The sequence below is a fragment of the Herpailurus yagouaroundi genome, unplaced genomic scaffold (genome assembly GCF_014898765.1).
Source record: "Herpailurus yagouaroundi ecotype Mexico unplaced genomic scaffold, PumYag 159, whole genome shotgun sequence".
Lineage (NCBI taxonomy): Eukaryota > Metazoa > Chordata > Mammalia > Carnivora > Felidae > Herpailurus > Herpailurus yagouaroundi.
The window spans coordinates 30,455,623-30,478,071 of record NW_024412400.1 but is presented as its reverse complement, the minus strand read 5'-3'; the positions used below and the strand labels follow the sequence as shown (position 1 = coordinate 30,478,071).

The 22,449-nt window shown below is 49.0% G+C and overlaps 1 long non-coding RNA gene across 3 annotated transcripts in view; it reads right to left on the bottom strand.

Moving 5' to 3' along the window:
• The window catches only part of LOC121033699 (uncharacterized), a 92,138-nt gene that overhangs the window by 5,918 nt on the left and 63,771 nt on the right, over positions 1-22,449 (bottom strand). For 2 of the 3 annotated variants that reach the window (XR_005792073.1, XR_005792071.1), the window contains exons 1-2: positions 14,196-14,412; positions 6,357-6,486 (exon numbers count right to left, since the gene is read on the bottom strand). This is a non-coding gene — a long non-coding RNA (uncharacterized LOC121033699). Of the gene's footprint in view, positions 1-6,356; positions 6,487-14,195; positions 14,413-22,449 lie in introns of those variants that run through there. The other variant, XR_005792072.1, reaches the window with a different exon arrangement.

Below are 22,449 nucleotides of genomic sequence, written 5' to 3'. Positions count from 1 at the left end.
TTTCTTTCTTTCTTTCTTTCTTTCTTTCTTTCTTTCTTTCTTTCTTTTGAGATACAATTCACATTCATAAAATCCACCTCTTTATTTTTTTATTATTTTTTTAAGTTTATTTATTATGAGAGAGAGAGAGAGAGAGACAGAGAGCGAGCGCACATGCACAAGAGCAGGGGAGGAGCTGAGAGAGAGGGAGAGAGAAAATCCTAAGCAGGCTCCAAGCTGTCAGCACAGAACCCAACACAGGGCTCAATCCCATGAGCCATAAGATCATGACCTAAGTTGAAATCAAGAGTCAGACTCTGGGGGCACTTGGGTGGCTCAGTAGGTTAAGTGTCTGACTCTTGATTTTGAATCAGGTCATGATCTCACAGTTTGTGGGTTTGAGCACCAAGTCAGGCTCTGTGATGACAGCACAGAGCCTGCTTGGGATTCTCTCTCTCCTCTCTCTCTCTCTTTCTCTCTCCCTCAAAAATAAATAAACTTTTTTTTGAGAGAGAGAGAGGGTGCAAGTGAGCAAGGAGCAGAGAGAGAGGGAGAGAAAGAGAGAACCCCATGAGGCACAGAGAGAGGCAGAGGGAGAGAATCCCAAACAAGGAGTCCGAAGCAGGGCTCAACAAGTTTGCCTGATGCAGGGCCTGAACTCATGAACCCCAAGATCATGACCTGAGCCGAAGTCAGATACTTAACTGACTGAGCCACCCAGGCACTCCAAATAAATAAACACTAAAAAAATTTTTTTAAAGAGTCAGACGTTCAACCGACTGAGCCACCCAGGCGCCCCTAAAATCCACCCTTTTAAAGTGTACAATTCTGTGGTATTTTATATCACAGCATTCATTTTAAGCCAGCAGTCAAACATGGATTGTCAGCAAATGCCCCACCAGTGGGCCATATGGACGGAATTAGAAGTGCTATTTGATCTGGCATACTCACACTTGTCGTCTCCTATTTCTCAGGATGACACTTTGACCTTTCTATAGCTGACAATCTGCTTCCACCTGGCCCAGCTCAGCAGCTCCAGCTCAGCCCTCTGGGCCACAGAGAGGACACCGTCTGCTCTGCACTAGAGCCCTCCACCATCTTACCCCCCGGCTGCCAGGCTGGAGGTCTTGGCCAGAAACGTGGGAAGGAGGCCTGTGAGGTCTGTGAGTCCTGACCCCTCAGACACTCACTGGCTACTCAATATTTTCCAGAGGCAAGGAGCACTAGCAAGGATGGGTTCAGTTTTGTGAGACCTGAACCTTATGTGATTTGGGAACCCTTTTTAAGAAGATGCATGCGAACTGGCAAATGCAAAATTAGGTCCAGTGTCGTGGAAGGGGTTTTTTCAAGCAAGCATCTCAAGACTTAAGCTCCATTGATTTCAAAGTACATCTGCATCCAGGCACGGGCATTATGTCTCCCCCAAGGAAAAATTCTCTGCAAGGCACCCATGACCGACTCAACCTTGTCTCTCACTGATGAGGCTCGGGGCCAGAGATCAATGAAGCTGCAGTTTTTCCCCACCTGGGACAGATGGAGTGGTGCTTCTAGGCACCCACCTTAACCTAACCCTGTTCCCAGGGGCAGCGGTGCCCACACAAGGTGGCCTGGAGTCCAGCAGGGAGGTATCACCACAGAGGCTGGATAATAGGGCTAATCATCTTGCCAAGGGCCAGAGCTGTGGCTGGCCCACATCTGTACCCTGCTCTCACCTGCCACACAATCTCCAGCCCCTAGCCAGAGTTTGGCAGGGTGGAGACACCTGTCAGTCAGCTCTCTGGGTGCCTGGGGAGCCATGCCACTCAATGGTGGCCCTGACATTTTCTACACATTCCCTATTCTGAGGGCCTGCCAGCTTTCGATGCTGACCTGCCAAATGTCACAAACTGGCCTCAGATAAATGCCTCTTGCAAATCCAAAGGTTCCTACCTGGGGCCACATTCCAGGTGGTTGGGCAACTACGTGGACACCACCCTACACAGGTTTGCCTCTTCTTGCATTAATTTGGCTTCTTCTCTAGCTCCAGGAGGCCCTGCCCAGTCTCTCCTCTGCAGCCCTTACTTGCTCAACAAAATGCGCTGTGGAAATCATCTCAGCATGTTGCGTCAGTGGCAAAAATGCCAAAATCTCAACCAGAGAATGACTAACTGCACAAGCCACAGCTGAGGTTTGCCCTGAAAACTACAGCAAGTTTATTTCATTGAACATGAAGGAAAAACAGCCCTCCTTCCCAGAGTCTTGTCTCTAAGGTTTGGGTTCTCTGCCTCAGCAAGACTGACTCCTCCTTTTTTTTTTTTTTTTTTTTTTTAGTTTTTTTAATGTTTACTTATTTTTTTAGACAGAGTGAGACAGAGTGTGAGCGGGGGAGGGGCAGAGAGAAGAGGGAGACACAGAATCGGAAGCAGGCTCCAGGCTCTGGGCTGTTAGCACAGAGCCTGACACTGGGCTTGAACTCAAAAACAGCAAGATCGTGACCTGACCCGAAGTCAGACACTTAACTGACTGAGCCACCCAGCCACTCCAAGACTGACTCCTCTTTACTCCATCCTCTTTCTCTATAAGTAGGTGCCATGGCTTCATTCATTCATTCACTCATTCATCCATTCTTTGCTGTCACAGATGTTTATTGAGTGCCCACCATGTTCGCAGCACTGCAGCAGACACGGCAGTATGGTGGTGGTTAAAGCAAATTGTGTGTCCAAACAACTTTATGTTCCTACCATCTGTTTTATCTTTATACCCCATGTGAACCAAGCACAGGGGTGCTCATAAGTGTTGGCTAGAAGAATATTCTGGACAAGAACCGGCTCCTGTCTACTTTTCTGGCACTGATTCCATCACCATCTTGTGTGCACCCAGCCATGCAAATGGTGGAAAAATGGCTCTGCGTGCACTGTTGTCTGCCTTACCTCCAGGCCTTTGCCCATGACACCCCTTTCTCTGGAAAGGCTTTCTCATCTCTCATCTCCTCTCTTGGTCTGTTTAACTTAAAACTCATCCATCAAAATCCAGCTTGAGCATCACTTCCTCCTGGCAGCCACCCCTCCCAAATTCCTTTATGTTCCCCAGGCCCATGAGGGGGAGGAGAGGGGAGAAGTGCTGACTGAGCAGACGTTAGTCTGTGGCTCTGCTTGCTTGTCAGGGAGCAGATGAGAAGATGTAACTGACCTTTTTGATTATACAGATGTTACCCCTTGTCCCTGTGCCAGGGTCACAAGTGGCCCCAAACACTGCCTGGACCGCAGCCCCTTAGTATGTTTTGGCTGGAGGGCCCACTCCCCTCCTTCTCGGCCAAACCCACACCATTCATTGGAGGTAGGGGAGGATGAAAGGGCCTCTGTGGGTGGAGTATTGGGGTCAGAGAAGGAGAAGCTGAGCCCGAGGGCTTGGGCCAAGGTGGAAAGGAGGGGCTGAGCAGGCAGCTGTAGGTGTGTGAGCCCCAAACCGGCCCTGCAGGATGGCTGGCCCATGAGGCAGGTCCCAGCGCTGCCAACCACGTGGGCCCCAGGCAGCCCCAGCCGTGGGAACGGCTGGTGGAACCAAACTCCCTCCACCTCCAAGAGATCCGCTCCTGCCCAGCTCTGCCAGCTCTGGTCTCCCTCTGGAACAGGCCAGGGGCAGAAGTAGAGGCAGAGTGGAACACTTTTTATCAGGACACTATTCCCAGGCATGCCTTATAGCACTTGAGTCCCAGGGTTCAGAGCAAGAGCACTGTGCTCACAGCCCGGTTAGGATGGGGACAGGGAACATTCACTACCTTCCTACCCCATGTCCAGCTGATGGACCACCTCTTCTTCATTTGCTAATTCAACAAATGTCCAGTAAGCACCCACTGTGTGCCAGACACTGTTCAAGGTGCTGAGGAGATCATAAAGCAAACAGAATCTCTGTCCTTTGGAACCTGCATTCAAACAGTAGTTCGCCCCGCGGGGGCCCCCCCCGGCAGGGGGAGGGGCTGGGGGAAGACAACCAGGAAACAGAATACATTTTACAGACTGTGTTAGAACAGTGGTTCTTAAACCCATTGTGGCACAAAAACAGTTTATTTTTTTCTAATCTACATTTGGATTTCCGGGCAATGCAAATTGCTATAGGTTCTATAGTATTTCTAGATACCTCAGTACAGAAGTTCCTGAATGCTTGCTCTTAATGTCTGTGTTCACATCCTCCTACCGTGTTGGTGCCCACTGTGTGAGAAGGTGACAAGAGCTTTGGGAGATAGCAGTGGAGGGCAGAAGAAATGAGGAGTTTAAAGCAAGGTGGCAGAGCTAGGAGGAGAGTTGCAATTTTAAGGGGTGGTTATTGAGAAGGTGACGTTTGAGCAAAAGATCTGAAGATAAGGGAGAATGTTACATGTGAGTCTGAAGAAGGCACATTCCAAGGGTTAATAAAAAGTAGAGCTTTATAAGTGTGGATTTTGACTAGTTGAAGCCTTACTGATAGGCAAGGGGCAGGAAGTGAAGGAGCATTGTAAGGGGAGGGCTGAAATGGGGATCCATCGGCAGGGGTGTCCCCAAGGACAACCTCCCTGAATTCTGCAGAAGCTGAAGCTCCCTGAGGTGGCTTCCGTGCCCAGGGTGGACCTCGAGTGACCCACAAACCCACAGAGATCCACAAGGCCTCTCAGGCCCAGGCAGGGCCTCCGTGGAGCCACTGTGATCCTGAATGGGCACACAGTTTCCCTGAACCTGGTTTCTTCCCTCCTTTCAGAACCTTCTTCTTTCATGACCCAGCTCTCAATGCCTAATACAAGGGTCACCCAGAATACCAGACACAGGCCATTTAAAAAAGACATTTTTTGCCAATCTCAATGCATCCACCTCCAGCTTTGAACAGAAGAGGCGTGTCTAGCCCAGGAGGGGTTTGAGCCCTGTTCCTGTATCCTCATAGTAGGAACAGGATCAAGACTGTAGGGAAAGTTCCATCCATCTGATTTGTTTCTGTATCTCATCCCAGGGCATGTGGCACATGTAGAGATTCCTTTCTCTTGTTGAACACACTTTCACACCCGTAAATGTATACCTAGTCATATATACACATTTCCATACCAAACACACACCCAGATTCAAAATATACTCACAGGCTTGGCCATATGACACCTTCCCACAAACATTCATCATAAACCTTCAGGTACACTAAAGTGGCCATGCACACTTACACACACACAGACACACACACACTCCTGTGGGCCCACACCCACACCCACCAAACACAAAACCCCAGAAATGTGCACATGCTCCCCACACATTAAGACACCCCCTCCAAGTGAGTTTCTACTTAGAACAAACACACAGCATCCACAGTGAGTGACAGATGGATGGGACAAAGTTCACTTATGCATCCAGGTGGCCCCACCAACACAGCCATGAAGGAGCAAGCAGCAGGCTTGGCCCCTCACCACTAGGCCTTTGGGAGGGCAAGACTGGGGTGGGGTCAGATTTGGGCAGGAGACGGGCAGAGCTCCTGGCTGCTGACTCAAGGCGGGGAGCAGACAGCCTTGTGCATTCCCGACAAGTAGGTCACCATGACGAGAAGTGCTGGCCTACGTGTCAGACCTAAGGTCAATTGGAAAAGGTTTGGTGAAAACCCAGTACTTGCGAGGCAGCAGGTGTTAAATGGGTGCTGCCTTTCATTGCAGGTCTTCAGTTAGGTCTATGCAGCAATGGGGAACAGGTGTCCAGGGCAAGCGCTCTTGCTGGGTGCAACGTATATGGAGGGAAAGTGGACAACGGTTTCAGAGGGGCTGCAATATGGGACGGAAGGAGGAGGCAGGTGGACATATCCCTAATGTTGTTACATTGACTGCTACTGTGTGCGAGGCACTGTGTGGGTGTTCTCGTGGATTATTTTGTAAGATACAGACCTGTACATTAGATATTATTGCCTCCATTTCACAGATGAGGACACTAAGGCTCAGAGAGCTTAAATAAATGACTCCAGATCCCCAGCCAAAAAGGGAAGAACTAGGATTTGAGTCAAGGTCTGACTCCAAAGCTCAGATTCTTTCTACATCTCCATGGTGAAGTCAAGATTTGCACTTTAAATGGTCACAAGCAAGAGGAGCCTCAGGAGACATGATAACTAAATGTATTATGGTATCTTATATGGGAGCCTGGAACAGAAAAAGAACTCCAGGGAAAAACTGATGACTTTAGTTCACGATAATGTAACAATATTGGTTCATCAATTGTAACAAACATACCCTGCTAACTGAAATGTTAAAAACAGAGAAAACTGGTTGCAAGTACACAGGAATTCTTTGTATTTTCTTCATAATAACTCTATAAATTTAAAACTGCCCTAAAATAAAAAGTTGATTACAAAAGAAAAACATTTTTTTTTTACTTGCCAGAAGCAGGAGGCCACAGATAACTTACCTTCCAAGGTGCAGCCTGTGCCCGAGGCCTAAAAGAAGCAGGGCCTCCGGAAAGTGTTTTGACCCCCTTGTCTCTCTTTCCAGTAAAAGGCCATGTTGGACTTTGTAACACTTCCCATCACCTGCACCACCTGAAAAACAGACATTAATTGCAGGGCTGTTATGGCCAAGGCCACCTGGATCCCCTTCCTAAATGGGACAATAGGGCACTGCAGGCAGGCAGAGCTAGGCAGAAGGGCACAGAACTCTGGGGCTCTGCAAACTGGCAGGAATCACTGAGGCTGATGCAGGGAGGTCTTGCTGAGTCTGCCTGCTCCCCCCTTGCAGTGTGGCCTGGCCAAGCCCATGTCCTCATTTTCTCAACCGTTCCCATTGGCATATAGCTTTCGAGGTATACATCTTGCACTTCAATGGTTAAATGTATTTGTAGGCATTTTATTCTTTTTGATACTATTGTAAATGTAATTGTTTTCTTGATTTTATTTTAGGGCTGTTTATTGTTAGCATACAGAAATAAAACTGATTGCTATATGTTGATTTTGTGTCTTGCCACCTTGCTGAACTTGTTCATTAGTCCTAATAGTTTTTTTAGTGGGTTCCTTAGGATTTTCTGTATACGAGACTTTGCCATCTACAAATGTAGTTTTACTCTTCCTTTCCAATCTGGATGCCTTGTATTTAATTTTCTTGCCTAATTGTTCTGGCTACAACTCAAGTACATATGTTGAATGGAAGTGGTAAGAGCAGATATCCTTGTCTTCGTCCCAATCTTAGGGAGAAAGCATCCAGGTTTTCACTGTTAAGTATGAGGTTGGCTGTGGGGTTTTTGTAGGTACCCTTTATCAAGTTGAGGAAGTTCCCTTCTACCCCTGGTTTGTTGGCTATTTTCACATCATGAAAGAGTCCTGGATTTTATCAAATGCTTTTTCTGCGAATATCAAAATGATCATGTGGTTTTTGTCATTAAATTTATTAAAATGGAGAGTTACATTGATTTGTAGGTGCTGAACTATTTTTGCATTCCTAGGATAAATCGCACTTGCTCATGGTATAAAATCTTTTTTATATGGATTCATTCTCCTAGTACTTCATTGAAGATTTTCCCACAAGAATATGAGCCCAGGAAGGCTGGGGCCATGTCTATCCTGCTCACTGCATGCTTCTTAGTCCCTGTGGAAGCACCGGGTGCAGTGAGTACTCAGTAAGCCCTAATAAATGAATGGAAAAGCGAATCTGTAAAACGCAGGCTCTCAATAGCTTCCAAAGAGCTCACATTTACAAATAGTGACCATTACATTATCACAAATGTCTCAGTGTGCTGATCCTTGTACACCACAGAGGCAGAGGAGATTATGAAAAATCCAAACTTAAAATGAAGCCCTTCCCAGGTGAGGGGACATTGGGCAGCTTGGTCCACAGTCCAGGGTATCTTGCCTGGGGCCCAGATTCCAGAGGGAGAAGCTTATGGGGACTTGGAGTCTTCCTTCCACATGCAGTTCCCCCCAGGCTGGGAAACACTGCAAGGTCTCAGGGTGGTGACATGTGCTCTAGGGATCCTGAGAGCAAACACGAGACAGATAAGTGCATGTGTCATAGACAGCAAGGTCTTGACTCCTGTGGTCCAGGGGATGGGGGTGGGGGCAGATTTCTGGACACTGTGGCAGCCAAGCCTGTCCCCACTGATAGGCCTGCCATTCATACATCTTCTGAGTAGGTTTTTAAGCTCATCCTGAAACCAGGGCTATTAATCTGAACCCATGGGAGTTGGCATGAGGGTTAAATGAGATAATGTATGAAGAGCCTCACCCACGTTGGGTGTAGAGATTATTTAGATAGCTAGTTTCTATTTTGAGAGCAAGACAGAGCACTAGCCACAAGCAGGGGAGAGGGGCAGAGGGAGAGAGAATTTTAAGCAGGCTCCATGCTCAGTGTCAAGCCCGACTCTGGGATCACAATCTGAGCAGTAATCAAGAGTCAGACGTTTAACCGACTGAGGCACCCAGGCTTCCTCATTTAAAGGGAGCAAGCAGCTGCTTCTTACTCTGGCCAGAGTTTTACCGAGTGGACGTGAGGGCCTAGAATTGCCAGGGTTTCTGGTGCTCAAGAGAAGCTGGACATTTGGATTTTTTTTCCCCATAAAATCTCTTCATCTTTTTAATGTTGGCAAATAATCTCATTCTCCTTTAAAGCCAAACAAAACCTATGAGCCCCAATATGGGGCGCCTGGGTGGCTCAGTCAGTTGAGCGTCCAACTCTTCATTTCGGCTCAGGTCCTGATCCCAGAGTTGTGGGATCAAGCCACATGGCGGGCTCCGTATTGAGTGTGGAGCCTGCTTAAAATTCTGTCTCTCACTCTGTCCCTCTACCCTGCTTGCGTACTCTCTCTCTCTCTCTCAAAAAAAAAAAAAAAAAAAAAAAGTATTTAAACTTATTCTAGTAGGAAGTCCGCTGCCAGCCAGATTCTCTTACAGCATCATTTTATTCATAACTTTAAAAATCCCAATAGGTGCCACTTGAACAAATCCAAGACCCAGAGAACATGAGGTAACCAGCACCCCCACGCCAGGAGCAGCCATCAAGGCTCCACCTTCACCTCCCACCTAGACACAGGTGAGGGCTTCTTCGGGGGAAGCAGAAACATTTCCCCTTGTCTCCCCGGGTAGGAGCTTCAGGAGTTAGGAAAGCTGCCCTTCCTTTTGTCCCCTTTACCCCCCACCACCATATATCATGCTGGCTTTTGACTCCCACCATAAGAACAGTCCAGTCACAACACAAAAGCAGTGGCACAAGAGGGCACCGTTGGAAGAAAGCTGGGCATGACCAGAGAGCTGGGGCATAGCCCCTGCCTGCCCGCTCTAAGAGTGGATTTCAGATTCTTCCTTCTCCATGTGGTGGGAATTCTTCTCTGGATTCTGGCATCAGGCCTGAGCCGCTTATCTGCTCCATACTGGCCTTATCAGAGCAATTCAGTGAATCTACCAAGAATGTATTTGCTGCCCTTTTGGCAAGCAGAGTGCTTGCAGAGCCCGCCTCGGGCCCTTCTTTTCCAGGAAGCAGATCAGCCAAGTAAGCTGGGCTAGGGATTTGGCTGAAATGCCCCCAAGAAGGACCACCTGTGTCCCCTCAACCTAGGTGAGAGCAGCTGAATACCTTCTGTGGCACTGCATTCCAGCCCACCTCACAAACTCTACTAATGGTGTGGGTTGCAGTGTGGTTTTGGCCAGAGTTCACTGAGACTTTGAAGGAAATGGAAAATGAACAGTAGGAAAAATAGAGGTAGAACTGAGGCATCAGGGGACATGAGGCATGGAGGGTGATGGAGAGAGGGGCCTGGCGATGAGGGGGCCACTAGTGACTATTGGGAGCAAACTTTCGTGGCTAGAGAAGGTGTCAAGGTTGTGTGTACAAGAATGTTCTTTACGGGGCGCCTGGGTGGCGCAGTCGGTTAAGCATCCGACTTCAGCCAGGTCATGATCTCGCGGTCCGTGAGTTCGAGCCCCGCGTCAGGCTCTGGGTTGATGGCTCGGAGCCTGGAGCCTGTTTCCGATTCTGTGTCTCCCTCTCTCTCTGCCCCTCCCCCGTTCATGCTCTGTCTCTCTCTGTCCCAAAAATAAATAAACGTTGAAAAAAAAAAAAAAAGAATGTTCTTTACAGCATTGTTTAGAACACTGAATACTTGAAAATAAGTTCAAGGTTCAGCCACAGGAGATAGATAAATAAATATGATTCAGCCATGCACAGGTGAAAAACTGACAGCTGGGGGTTAGAGGCAAAGGAGGAAGGGAGGGATCCATTGGCAGAATACATAGGATGTTCAGGGCGGTGAAACTACTCTGTATGATACTGTAATGGTAGATATGTGTCATTATGCATTTATCAAAACCCACAGAATATACATCACCAAGACTGAACACTAATGTAAACTTAGGGTGTTTGTGATGTGTTAATATATGTTCGCCAATTATAACCTATGTACCCCTGTAGAGGGGGATTATGCAGGGGGTGGGGCCAGGAGGTTTACGGGAAACCTCTACACTTTCTTCTCAATTTTGCTATGAACCCAAGACATCTCTAAAATAATAAAGTCTTAAAAAAAAAATCCCTGACAGCTCACAGGTTTTGTTTGGCTTTAAAGGAGAATGGGATTATTTGCCAACATTAAAAAGATGGAGAGATTTTGGGGTGCCTGGGTGGCTCAGTCGGTTGGGTGTCCAACTTCAACTTGGGTCACAATCTCACAGTTTGTGTGTTTGAGCCCCGTGTCGGGCTCTGTGCTGACAGCTCAGAGCCTGGAGCCTGCTTCAGATTCTGTATCTCCCTCTCTCTCTCTCTGCCCTTCTTTTGCTAGTGCTCTGTCTCTCTGTCACTCAAAACTAAATAAACATTAAAAAAATGTTTTTGTAAATGATGGAGAGATTTTATGGGGAAAAAACCAAACCCAGATGTTCAGCTTCTCTTGAGCACCAGAAACCCTGGCAATTCTAGGCCCTCACGTCCACTCGGTAAAACTCCGGCCAGAGTAAGAAGCAGCTGCTCACTCCCTTTAAATGAGGAAGCCCTGCAGGTGGTTAAGTTTCTACCTGTAGAAAGCCAACTGTGCAGTTTCATACAGTCTCTCTCGGATTTGGGTGTAGATCACTTGTTCATGCTATTCTCTATACCTGAAACATTCTCCCCATAACCCTAACCCTTTGCCAGGCTAATTGGTTTTAATCCTGCAGGAATGATGTTAAATGTCACTTCTTCAGGGAAGACTTCCTGGACTACCCCAGACTGGGTTAGGGGACTCTGTTTTATGTTGTCAGTTCATCCTTGTAAAACTCTTCACTGATGTCACAGAAGTAGTTGTGTCTACTCTCCCCTACAGAAGAATTCCACTTAATAAATTTAGACGTAATTAGGAAATACAAAATGACCATTAGAACAGCAGATCTCTGCAGACAAGATCCACCCATAGATATTAAACTTAGTGGGCAAAAGTTTAAAAGGAAACATGAGATTTGCACAGTCTCAAAGTATTCTCCCCAAAACAAATTTTTATTAGTGACAAAAGGGAAAATAGTAACTTTAGAATAGCAAAATCTGGCAGATTTCATTTTAGGCTATGTGACCAAGATTAACACCTGCAGTAACAGAACATATTAGCATCACGTGTTTCCTGATATCATGCACTGAGAAGGGCATGCCATCTCTGTGGCATCCTTTCTGATAATGCATAACCTCAAACTAATTGTGAGAAAACATCAGACAAGCCCAAATTAGGGGATCTTCTGTAAGGTAACTGACCAGGAGTCTTAAAAAAATCTCAAGGTCTGGGGCACCTGGGAGGCTTAGTCAGTTAAGTGTCCAACTTGATTTCAGCTCAGGTCATGATCTCGTGGTTTGTGAGATCAAGCCCCCTGTTAGGCTCTGCACTGATAGCAGGAAGCCTGCTTGGGATTCTCTCTCTCCCTCTCTCTCTGCCCCTCCCCCTTGCTCCCCTTGCACATGCACTGGTGCATGCTCTCTCTCTCTCTCAAAATAAATAAATAAATAAATAAACTTAAATTAAAAAAAAAAACTCTCAAGGTCATGAAAGACTGATGAACTGTCACAGATTGGAGGAGACTAGGGAAACATGACAACTACATGTAATATGAGACACTAGATTATATCTTGGAACAGAAAAAAATATGTATACAAGTGGAAAAGAAAGTCCGTCCTGAGTAGTATTGCACCAATGTTAATTTCTTGATTTTTAGGATGGTAATACAGTTGTGGGAGATGTTAATGTCTGGGGGAGCTGGGTGAAGGGTATATGAGAACTCTGTGTCATTTTTGCAACTCCTCAGTAAGTCTAAGATAGTTGCAAAATAGAAAATCAAAAAAGGGCTTGTGAAATTATTTGCTTGATGCCTGTGTCCCTTGCTAGGCTATAAACTTCACAGGGACAGGGAATGTGACTGCACTATCTTTTCATCACTGCATCCGGGGCTCTGTAAAATGTCTGGCACACAATGAGTATTCAGTAAACACATACTGAGTAAAGAGACCCGTAGTTATTGACATAGAAAAGTCCAATGTATAATTTCTGAGTGGAAAACACAGGGCACAAAACAGTACATATAGTTATGTCAACATTCATATACATGAAGAGGCTAGTGAGTTACAAACCAATGTTGACTATAGTTGTATCCAGAAGATAAAGTTATGGGTGATGTTTCTTTTCTTCTTTTCACTTAGTTATATTTTCTAAGTATATTTAAAGGTTCACAAACTACTTTCATGTGCAGAAAAAAAAATGCGTGTGTGCACATACATAACAACCACATCTGCATTTCAAAGAAAGCCCTGAACGTCATGCCTGGCAGCCCTGGAGCCAGACCTCAAGATCTGGGCAGAAGATGCACAAATCTGAGCACGGGATGGGGCAGGCAGTGCCGAGGATGTGCAAGAAGGTGGGCTAACTCCCCTCTGCTTCTCAGTGTCTCCATCCTTCCAGCCCACCCTCTCTGAGCAAAACTTCCGAACTGGTGTATTAATTTCCTAGGGCTGCTGTAATAAATTGCCACAAACCGGGTGGCTTACAACCATGGACATTTACTCTCTCGTTCTGGAGGCTGGAAATGTGAAATTAAGGTGTCGACACACCCTGCTCCCTCCAAAGGCAGAAGGGGAAAATCCTTCTTTTGCTTCTTCTTAGCATCTGGTGGCTCCTGGCAATACTTGCCATTCCTTGGTTTATAGCTGTATCACTCCCCACCCCCAATCTCTGCCCCTGTCATCACATGGCCTTCTTCCCTGTGTCTCTATATCCAGATGTCCCTCTTCTTTCTCTTATTAAGACATCAGCCACTGGATTTAGGGCCCACTCTAACCCAGTATGACCTCACCTTAACTTGATTGTACCAGCAAAGACCCTATTTCCAAATAAGGTCACATTCACAGGATGGGGGAATTAAGACTTGAACATATCTTTTTGTGACACATAATTCTACTAGGAACTTCCCTGTGCCCATTATCTATTAGTGTGCAACACACTACCTCAAAACTCAGCCACTTAAAACAGCAACAATTTCATCAGGTCACAGTTCTGAGGGTCACCAATTTAGGCGAGGCTCAGTGGGGAGATTCTTCCGCTAGTTGCACCTGAGTCATTGGTGTGACTACAGTCTTCTAGTGGCTCTGCTGGGGCTGGAAGGTCCAAGATGACCTTACTCATGGCTGGCTTTTGGTGCTGGCAGTAGTCTAATGAACCCCAAGGGGGATGGCACTTATCTATCCACGTGGTCTCTCATGCTCTGGCAGGCTAGACTGAGCATGTTCACACACAGCTTGGCAGATTCTAAGAGGACAAGATGAAAAGCTGCAGGACCTCTTGAGGTCTAGGCTGCTGCATCCTGGTGGTCAAAGCACATCATAGGCAAGCCCAGGTTCGGGAGGGGGGTGGGGAAATAAACTTCACCTCTTTGTGGAAGAAGCAGCAGAGTTGCACTGCAAAGGGGCATGCATAGAGAGACAGGAGGAGCTACTGAACCCATTTTTCAAAAAGCCTACCACAGGTGCCAAGTTCTGGGAAGAAAAGGTGAACAGATTCAGGCCTTGCCCTTAAGAAACAAGTGCAACCCTGATGAGAATGCACTGGAGAAAGTCCCTGTGTTAGAACAAAGGCAGAGCATCCCCTGATGCATGTGCAGGGAGGGAGTAGGAGGTGAAAACCGAGCAGCCCCCTTGCCCTCCAAATCCCAGGCCAAGGGCCTCTCACCTTCTCCTGCCTCTGAACAGTGACCCCCAGGCCCTGGGTCCTATGGCTCATCACAACCTCAGATGATCAGTCCTGGGAATCATAGTCTAACCCTACCTCAAGGCATAATCTCAGATCCCCAAAGCAGCAGCTATATGTCATTATGTGCGATGCTGACAAGAGGCCAGAGAAGAGTGTCCAGCAAGAGAGGTGGTGCAGAAATGGGCCTGGAGTCGAGCCTTGGCAGAGTCGTCTCTTCCCTCCCTCACAGGCAAACACTTGCCCTTTTCTCCAGAGACTGCCCAGGAGAGGACTAGCTGCCCACATTTATGGGGGAGGAAAGCCTCCAGGGGCACACATATCATATGCCATATGGAGGTGGAATCCTGGCTGCTTTTATTTACCGAGTGGCTTTGAGCCTCTTTCCTCATCTGTGAAATGTGGTGTATGGGTGATAAGGGTTTTGTAAGAGTGGATAAGAATGATTTACAAATATCTCAGAAGCTGTACATCATCTACAAGGACATGTGTTGCTCTTGCCTCACTCGTTTCTTCATTCATTCACTCATGCAATGTTTAACTTTGTTTCGTTTGCTCAGAGAGGCCCCCTCCTCCTAGGATCTGCTCTTCACTTTTCTTCAACCATGTGTTCTGAATGTGCATCTTCCTAGATGCTCTTCTCCTAGAGGATGGTTCATGGATGGGTGACTGTCTCAAGCTGACCTACTCAGCATTCTTCCTTGGGTGGGTGTGGGAGGGGTTAATGTGAGAAGGTAGAGGTGGCCTAGTTCCCCCAAAAGTTTGGAGTCAGAAAGTTCTGGAGTCATTGCTGGGCATGTCCCTCATCACAGGGAAGAAGTAGAAGAGGGACAGGGAATGAAGCAAATCCTGGAGCTGTGTCCATTGTTGGTTTCTAGTTCTCTCTGAGGCCCATCTACACCCTTCTCTTCCTACAGTTATGAGAATTTTCCCGAAAAGATTTCTTTTTGTCTAAGCTTGTAACCAAAAGAATCTTGATTAAGACAGGTAATTTGTCCAATGTTTATTGAGCAATTCCATTTTTCAAGCCCTGGAGATATAACAGAGAAAACCTGGACCCTCTCCTCTGGGAGATCACAGTCTGGGAGTTGGGGGATACAGGAGACAATACGCTGTGTGATGGGGGCTGCCACAGAGCAGGCCTGATCCATTTTGCTTGGAGGAGATGCCTATCCTGGGCCTTAGGCCTGTGGGTGAGTCTCCCTGGTGATGGAGGAGGGTGAGGAGAATATAGGGGACAGTTTAGACAAAGCCTTAACAGCATGTATAAAGACACAGGAAGTGGATGAACACAGCCCCCCCGGGCCCCCCCCCCCCCCGACATACACACACTGGGAGACAGGGGGGTTTCCTGGGACTGGGGCTCAGGTAGAGAAGGAAGCAGGGTCAGATGAGAAGGGCCTGGTGGACCAGGCTTGAGAGCATGACAGGAGTGGGCAGTTGCTGAGGAACTGGGTGCCTCCAGGGTCATCCTTAGCTGATGTGAGACGTACCAGGTGAGGTCAGGGGCTGGCAGGACTATGCACAGGGTCTAAGAGTGGTTGCCCAGTTTCCACTTACAGCCTCCACCTTGCAGCCTGGAGGTGGCCAGGAGGTGAGAATGGAGTTCAGCTGTGCAGACAAGCTCAGCCTCCTCCAGCACTCTCATGCCTGGCCCTGTGGCCAGGATGACCCAGGCCAGTCCCTCTGTACATGCTTACCCCACACAGCAGCAGGCATTGACCAGCAGTCACATCACGGTGGGCTAGCTTTGCTGTAGGTACCATGCCCTCTGCTCCCACAGAAGCCTAGAGCACACTGCCTGGCAACAAACATATCTGCTCAACCTCAACCACAATAAGTGAGCCCTTTGGTTCACACGGAAGGGAGGCAGAGAATCTAGAGGGGAGGACCTTTCTGGAGGAGCCCCTGCTGCACAGGACCAGAGGGGTGGTCTTCTTCTGGGGACCAGAGCCTTTCCTTGCCCAAGAAGTCATTAAGTGCAACTCAGCATATCAAGCAAAAAAGCCTTCACTCCAGGGGCAACCAGGAGGTCAGCCCATGTGGAGCCCATGATGGCGTCACAAGAATAGGTGGTCAGCTCAATGCAATGGGACTGTCCGGACACGTGCACCCAAAGTTGTCATCAAAGATCAGTGAACATCATCAGGAGGCCATAGTATGGGCAGGTGGAGCTCATAGATCAAATGGCCAGAGCCTGCGAGGACTCACACATCCTCTGACCCTCTGCCACACCAAACCCCGTTTGGCCACCCAGCTCCCGCAACACCCCATTCAGCATCCTGCAGTAACACATATGTCTGATTCTGTAAGTTGTTGCCCAGCAGGAGGCCCTGAGGACACGCCTGTTGTTCATACTGCAGCCCCGGCTCTCACCTAGCTAGGTTTGGCATGGGGCAGAGGTGGAGAGCGGGAGTTCTGAATGAATAAGGGATGCCTCGAAAGCTCTCGCAAGAAACTTAGAACTAGCAGCAGGTGCTGGACCAGCACAGCCCCAGAGACTGGAGGGCAGGTTCTCAGACAAGAGAGACAGAACATGCAGTGGATTCAGACCCGAAGAGGTTGATGGGGACAAGCTCTGGGAGGGGGAAAGTATTGAGAGAGGCCAGGATGATGCCCAGCAGTGTCCCATCAGAAGACACCCAGAGAAGGGAGGACAGGGATGCAGGGAGGTGATCCTGTGGGATGAAGCCCTGCCAGGGCAGAGGGGATCCACAGATGAGGGGGCTCAGTGCAGAAAATAGGGACCCAGGGGCCTGGGCCCCCATAGAAGAGCCCTAATGTGACAACATGAAAGATGTCAGTCCTGGCTGGGACATCTCCCTAACATCCATGATGATCAAGGCCCCACATCTGTGCTCAGCAAACCCCAGGAGCAGGGGTGGCTGGAACCCATACTTACAGAGGCCAGGGAAATCATTGACTCCTTGACTCCTTATCAAGCCAGGTGGCTCTGATGCTCAGACAGGTGAGCATGCTGCGGGAGCCTGCAGGCTGACAAGGGAGTTGGTGGGGAGGGGCTGTTACCATGGGATCCTCAGTGACCTGGTTAAGAGTGTGACGTCTTTGGGGTGCCTGGGTGGCTCAGTCAGTTGAGCGTCCAACTTTGGCCCAGGTCATGATCTCACTTTGTGAGTTCAAGCCTCCATTGGGCTCTCTGCTGTCAGTGCAGAGCCCACTTCAGATCCTCTGTCCACCTTTCTCTGCCCCCCCCCCACTTGTTCTGTCCCTCTCTCTCTCTCTCTCTCTTTCTCTCAAATGAACATTTAAAAAAAAAAACCAGTGTGACGGTGGGGCTGCGGGAAGGAACTAGATGAGAAACCCCTGCTCCTGGAGCAGCAAGTGGAGGATGAGCAGGACTTACTGGGTGCTGGGTGGCCTTCAAGTACCAAGCACTGGAGCAGATAGAAACAGAAAGTGATTCACCAGAATGGAAGAGTGAGAGGGAGGCTGGAGAAAGGGGATTGGGACCAAATCCCAGAGGGCCTCCCAGGCCAAGGCCAGAGACCAATGCTGTCCTGCTCTCCTGGAGAGCACCAAGGAAGGACTGGAAGCAGGCATGGCAAGGGCAGTTGTGCATTTTAGGAGGAGCTGGAGACCCAGCCTATTAGCCCCCCACAGCACTATACACCATGGTACTTCTCAGGCAGTCTGGCCTCAACCTCCCAACAGTGACCTAGGGGAGGGCAGAGGGTGGTAGCCATGGCCTGGGAAGGCAAGTCACCCATGGGAAGCTCCACCCCTGGGGGCACCCACCCCAGCAGATTCAATGGTGGGATCAGGCCCAGGCTCACCCAGAGTCTGGGGCATGGGGGGAAGCATGACCATCAGGCCATGGGCCTCACCCAGAATGGAGTCCCCTTTAGCAGCCCATTGGCTTCTCGAGGCACTGGACCTGGTCTGCAAGCCATCCCCATGGTGCCCGGCCCTCCCAGCCCTGGTTTCCCATTGGGCTGGGCTGGCTAAGCTAGAAGGCCCCAGGGCCCCATTTTGGGCCCTGCCCTCACCTGTACCTGCGTCAGTACTGCTGCCTGCCTTCTACCTCAGGCTTAAGAAGGGGACACCTGGGCCTTGAATTACCCACCAGCTACCCAGGGTTCCCTGACCCCATCACCTGTCAAGCAATGTGGGCTGTGCTGTGCTACTGAGCTCTATTCTCCCCCGTCTCTGCCACTGCTCAGCATCTGCCGGGAATGCCAGGTTCCCAGGACCCAACTCAGCTGAGGGCCATACCACTGCCCGTTTGCACAGTCCCAGCTGACAGAAACCAAGAAGATGCTCGGGGCAGTGTTAGAGGGACCCCAGCCTCTCCCCCTTGCACAGGCACCCACCCCACCCCCACCCCACTTGCTCCCTATGACAGGGCAGAGCCATAGTCTGAGGCATTTCCTCCATGCTCCTGGGAAGGGGATTTTCACCATGTGGGGCTGACGTGGGAACAGGTGATTCATCACTTTCAACAGCAGAAGGATGACATAGTCTACAGCTCCCTGCAGGAGGATGGGAGGAAGGGAGGAATGGAGGGAAAGAGCCTAGAGGGAGTGAGAGGGAACAGGGAATCACACAGCCAAGCATCATTTTTGGTACATCCTCCAATACTGAGCTGGGCACGGATGGTGTGGCTGGAAACAGATGATAAAAAAACTCACAGTATGTGGAACAGGTGTTTCTGAAGTAGGAAGAGGGGGTTCTGAAGTAGGAAGAGCAGGGACCCCTGACCTGGGAGGAGCCAGAAAACCTCACAGAGGAAAAGCATCTCAGCTTAGGCCTGCAGATTGGACTGGCCAGTTAAAGAAGGGGAGTGAAAATGGAAGGTGGATTGCCAGGGTGAAGGCAGGGAAAGGAAGGCACAGGGAAGGATCTAGACATTCCATGTGCTAGAGAGTGAAGGACCAAGGGGTACAAGATGGGCCTGGAGAGAGAAAAGCTAGAACAGCATGAACCCCAGGAAATGCCTATTGCCTGGAAGTGGGCTCTTTGGTCAGATGGCCATTAGATGGTTTGGGGAGGGTCTGGTTTCTGCTAGGGCTCTTAGCCGTGCTCCCCAGGATCATGCCCTTCAGAGTATTCACTCCTGCTTCTGTCCATGAGCCCGAGACCATAACGCTAAGGCTAATACCACAGGAGCCTCCTGTTACGTCTTCCTGGGACCCCCAGCCAAATCTGCATTTGCTTTCCTGGACCACATAAGGGACTAATTTTGCAAACAGGCCCCCTGAGGTTCAGAAAATCCAAGGAACTTGCCTGACATTACAGGGCACATCAGGCATTGAGGCATTCCAAGCCTGTCCAATGCCAGAGCTGCGGGCAACATTAATAGGTGTCACATTCATGTCACATACATACACAACAGGTTCCCTGGTCATGTAAACTTGGGAAGCTGGGTTAAACTCAAACAAGGACTTTCCTACAGGACTTTTCAGGGTCTTTAATGTACTAACCAGTAATAGGAAATGTACAGCATGGAGAGATTTCCAAATGCATTTGGCCATGGAATCCTTCTGTTCCTGATGGAGCTGTTGTCTCCAAGGATCCCACCAAGAAGCCTGCTGGTCTGGATGGTAGAGTCAGAGACAACTCTGGAAGCCTCCCTGCTTATACTGCTTACACTTTGTGTACACTCACATAGTGCGGTCCTTGCATTTGGGAGGGTTGATTCACTTAGGATTTTACATGAGCTTGGGTAGAGCAGAATGGGGAGGCCAGGCTCCCAGACCCCAGCCTTCACAGGAGCCCTCTCCACTCTTTGCACGTTGGCTGTGGCCTTGGATAACCCGCCCATGGCTCAGGAAGGGACAATCTCAGGCAAAAGAGCCATTCCAGGTCATCAAGGGCACCAGCATGTTTGGGGAATGCTTCCAGGAAGTGGTGACATTTTATCCAGGAGGGGTGAGTGGGAAAAGAGCAAAGGCACAAGGGAAGAAGTCACAAGGGCAGCACCAGGGCCACTGGGAACAAGGCTGGGAGAGGCCGGGAAAGGGTGCTTAGTGCTGGTGGTAGAGTCTTTGAAAGCTATCCAAAAGGGATTTGGACTTGAACCTAGAAGTATCAGAACCACAGAAGGTACTTGAAAGAGGAGTGAGTTGATCAATCCACAAATAATTGCAGCCCGGAATTATTCCCAATCATTTCTTCCTCCCTGTGAGCTCCCAGGACCTGCCTCCCACCCTCCCCATCACATGACCTCAGTCACTGCCTGTGAGCTCCCAACTCACGCTTGCTGGAGTGTGCCAGCTCTGATCCAGCCCATGTCACTTCTTACCTCGTCCTCCTTCCCTGATGTCTCCTTGGTCTGGTATCTCCCCTTGGTTCCCTGCAGATGGCCTTGCATTGCCCTAACAGAGAACCTTGCACCAGGCTGCTCCCAAGATTCTTCCCTTCAGTGCAGCCTCCTCAGGGGAACCATCTGCAACCACCATCTCTTGGCTCAGTAGACACTGCCCCCCAACACATTTCAAGAAGGACAGTGATTCTGGGGTACCAAGCAATGTCTAGGCATCAAGAAAATGCTGGTGATGGCCCCCCTGCTCCAGACAATACAGGATGACACTCTCTCCTCGGCCCAGCCTGATCTCCATCTCAGCTTTCCTGGAGCCTGTCTCTGGTTGTCTGGAAAAGGGGCACATCAACCAGGCCAAAGACTTGCCCTTGTGGTCAGCTTGTTCAGGATTCTGGACACGTGCAATCAGCAGATGTCAAAAGCCATCTGGGGGATGAGGGTGGAGATAGAAGAGAGGGGTCTGATTGGGGGCATCAGACTGCAGTGACCGGCTGCCCCTCCCCATCCTTAGGACAGTTAAGGGTCTGGATAGCTAGCTAAGGCTGATGTCCCCTCTGCCCTCGGGGCAGGACTGGGACAGGGCTGGCTGACTCCAGGGCTCTGATTGACACATCTTTTCTTCCATGGGTTACTCCTTTGATCTAGTGTCCTTCTATTTCAGAGAGGTGGCTTTTCCAGTCTCTACTAGGATCCTGGGGACAGAATCACTGGCATCAACTCCTTTTACACAAGTCATGCTCACACACACACACACACACACACACACACACACACACCCAATACCTGATGCCTTGGAGCACTCTTTCCTTGGGATTCTCTTTCTCTTGGCTCCCATGAAGGTTCAGAAGCCTTAGAATCTCTTGAATCTGCTGGCATGTTAGGTATTTTTACAATTGTTCTAAAATCCCATTATCTCAGCCTTCTGAACAGGCTCAGTGACTCATCCTGGTTGAATACATGACTGGTCACCAACAGGTCCCCTGCTGCCCTCACTCACAGGTGTGACAGAGAGCCCAAGGGCAATGGAAGAGATTTCTGGGTCTTCCACATACTCTCCCCTCCTGAGGCCCCGGCCATGGGAAAAACACAATGATAACAAGACTAGAAAGGAACGGTCTTGACCACGTAGGATAATTGTAAACACTGAATGGTGTTTCAAAGAAAAACAAAAGTAAAATTATAGGGTTGATGAGCTGGGAGGAGCCCAGAGATAATCTTGCTCATTCTCTCAAGCCAGCACTTACCACATTAGTAATTTTACACTTATCTGTGTTATTATTTGCTTAATTCACTCAACAAATATTTACTGAGCACTCACTACATTCCAGGCACTATTCTAGATACACTTGGGCTACATCAGTGACAAAGCAAAGACGCTGCCCTCTGGGTGCCTATACTCCAGGGGAAGAGAGGGAGAGACAGACAACAGTCAGTGATATTCATATTAAATAAAATGACAGAAAATTTCAGAAGGTGTAAGCGCTGGGGAAAACAGATGCAGAAGAGCAGGGTAAGCAGTGCTGGGCTGGGAGCAAATCGTAGCTTTCAACAGAATTAGCAGAAAGGGCCTCTGGGGGAGCACAGCTGTAGAAGGGGAAGCTTCCACCTATGGAAGGAAGAGGCAGGAGGCCAGTTGGCTAGAGCAGAGGGGCAGGGGGGAGGGTGTGGACATCAGGTTGGGGAGGTACTGGGGAAGGGATCATGTACAGCCTGGTTCACTATATGGACTTTGGTTTGTTGTTTTGTGTGTGTGTGTGTGTGTGTGTGTGTGTGTGTGTGTGTGTGTTTATTTATTTTTGAGAGAGAGAGAGAGAGAGCAGGGGAGGGGCACAGAGAGAGGGAGAGAGAGAATCTCAAGCAGGCTTTACCCTGCCAGTTCAGAGCCCACTGTGGGGCTCGAACCCACAAATGGTGAGGTCATGACCTGAGCCAAAATCAAGAGTCAGACCCTTAACCGACTGAGCCATCCAGGCACCCTAGCACTTTGGTTTTTATGAGGATAAAATGCAGAGCACTGTAGAGGAGGGTAGTGCATGATGGGACTTTATACCT